Below are 2,929 nucleotides of genomic sequence, written 5' to 3'. Positions count from 1 at the left end.
CCAATTTTTTTTTTAAAGGCACAATAATACTAGCTAAGGTGCTTCTATACTCAACAACCTAAATTAGGATTAGTTATGCAAGCTAGATTGTTCTAGAAGGGTTTGCCTAAACTATTGTGTACTCTAAACGAGTTTGCATTGAAATTTATCTTATTTAATTTCTTATAAATTCAATCCTTGTCTATTGTTCCCAATTCTTGTTCTTAATAAAGATAATTATTTATCTTAAACTGTTACCTATTTCAAATATGACATTTTATAGGTAACACACAATATCATGCAAAACACACAATTGTTTCACACATAGAATTTCACATGTAACCATGCATAGAATCAAGTACAACACACATAGCTGATTCACACATGGCATTCATATGTAGCACATAGAATCACTTACAACACACATAACTCAAGGGAATGCTAACACGAGGGTTCTCATTAGTTTGGGCAATTTTAAACAATTATATGAATACAAATAAATTTATAAGTTAACATTTCTTTCCTTTTTATTGCTTATTGATTTAGCTATTTTGTATATCTTGAATTTGGGGTAAGATCAACTTCCTACAAGTTATAGTTGTATTGGGAAGTAAAAGTACCACTATTTGATATGATTTTAACTTATATTTGGGTATTAAAAACCTACCATGCCTCCATGCCTCTAATAAGAGAATAATTATGAGTAGGAAAAGTTCATATGTATAAAAAAAATATTCAACCTTATGTTGCTTAGGATATGATCATTTTAATTGAGAACCCCTAGAGAAAGGGAGTAATTTGAAGTAAGTCAAGCATAGAAACTCAAATTTGAGGCTTAAACCTATGATAGTTAAACTTCACCTCAAGGTTTGTACAAGGAGAGAGTTTCATGTTCTCTAGAATTTGTGTAAGCAATACCACTAGGAACCATACTAACTCAGGAGCTAGTCCAAGATGATGTGTGCACATGTAAAAGTAAAAAAAGAAAAAATGGGTTTATGTTCTACCTTCGTAACAAAATAAGTGGGTATTACAGCTCGTATGACTCAATAATTAGTCATAACGAAGAACCATATCGTTATGTCAATACCATCATAATCAAGAGTCCCAATTGTTTACTCATTGATAAGCATGACCTTAGATTACCATCGAAGGGACATCTCGATCCTCCAAACAATCCATCCAATCTGACTTCCTAAAGCATCTCAAGAAGACTCCAACATAGATGTCTATCTTAGAGCATCTTAGATTGTCACTGGTTCTGAAGGACATATTGGATTGTGCTTGAAGGGAGTTAAGAGTCCTCAAAAATATCAACCCTAATCAATTCCAAGCCTTGGAAATTCACTTTCATTTTCATATTAGCTTGTATTCACTCCAAATGATATGCTTTCTATCAAACCATCACATACCAAAATAGTCCATATAAGCTATTGTCAATAAGCATAAAGTTAAACAAGTTTTCATAGGTGGATGGTTTGGTTTGAATGTTTGCACACACAAAATTGTCAAACAATTAGGATATTATAAGGATGACATGGAACTCTACAAGAAAATAATTGTTAGAGCTTATGATGATGCAACGATATAATATAATTTATTCTTGTCCCATAAGCAAATAATGCCAAACAAAGTGCTAAAAATGAAAGCCTACTAGTTAAAAATTTCAAATAAGCTAGGTGGACTTGATTTCATTTTATTGTTTGAGGTTCATGTGGAATGACATGGACAAAACAATAATATTATCACTTCATGTGCATACTTAGATTATAGTTTATTGTTTACAATTATGAGCATTTAGTGTAATGAACAAAAGCGAATCAAGTGGGTTTGGTAGAAGAGTGACAACATTGGAAAATAACATTGAAAGAAAAATGAATCAATCCCATGTAAATGAACTTTTCATCTAACTATATGAGGATCTATTATTTAGCAAACAAAAATCTTAAAGTTTTCTTAAAAAAATTAGTTATAAACAAGAGTGAAAGAAAAATTGCTTACAAGAAGTAGTCTATTAGAAAATTAATTCTTTCTTATAAACATCTTGTTCAAATCAAACATATGAAAGAAAATCACTACACAACCATTCAATTTTATATGTAGATCTTAAAAATATTTTACTAAATGTATCATTCATTAAACATACAAGTTCTAGAATACAATTTGGCTCCTATAAAACATACTATATCAACACTTTAAATTACTAATTAAACTGTTAGATTGTGGATCCCACATTTAATACTACAATGCATCTTCAATTTTCAACACTAAATATTACATTATGAGCATCTGATTCTTTTTAATTGAATAAAACAATAAAAAAACATAAAAAAAGGCAACCAAGAAGTTGCAGAATGATCAACACAGATCAGAAGCTTCAAACACCACTTCTGACAAATTCTATGAATTATCTTAATATATGTAATAAAGTAGTACAGTAATAACAGAGGGAAAGTTCATCGACGTAAAACTTAAGCAACACAATACTGGACTAGACTTAAATAGCAAAACAATTGATGGGGTGAGAGAGGCTCGAACTCTCGACCTCAGGATCACTCAACTTCAGCTATGAGACCTACGCGCTAGCCAACTGCGCCACCACCCCAAGTGATGACAAAACACAGCATTTATATTCTTTTTCTTTTGTCTAAATGTATACAAATAAGATGCTAAACCATTACCAATTTTGTTTGAGAGCCAGGTTTTGATTCTGGGACCTGTGTGTTATTAGCATTAAATAATTGCCTTCCAAGCAATAGACCCGGGTTCGACTCCCGGCAAACGCACTATCTCTGGTTCTCATCCCATTCAGTTTGTTTGAGAAAGCTCTTAAGCACCATCAGTATTAGAGTTCTTGCGGATTTAAAAACAAAATTCCTGGTTGATGGGTAATGTAATGGTGCAACTTTTCCTGCTGTACATTAATTCGTATTCAATTCGACTCTTCATT

General features: G+C 31.8%; 1 non-coding gene across 1 annotated transcript; it reads right to left on the bottom strand.

Annotated features, from left to right (window-relative positions):
• Positions 1-2,496: 2,496 nt before the first annotated feature.
• On the bottom strand, positions 2,497-2,584 carry TRNAM-CAU (transfer RNA methionine (anticodon CAU)). The gene is given in 2 exon segments: positions 2,497-2,532; positions 2,547-2,584. It is a non-coding gene; the product is annotated as a tRNA-Met (tRNA).
• Positions 2,585-2,929: the final 345 nt, after the last annotated feature.

The sequence above is a fragment of the Cryptomeria japonica genome, chromosome 4 (assembly GCF_030272615.1).
Source record: "Cryptomeria japonica chromosome 4, Sugi_1.0, whole genome shotgun sequence".
NCBI classification, from domain to species: Eukaryota; Viridiplantae; Streptophyta; class Pinopsida; order Cupressales; family Cupressaceae; genus Cryptomeria; species Cryptomeria japonica.
Note: the sequence above shows the minus strand (reverse complement) of the source record. Positions and strands in the feature narration are given on the sequence as shown.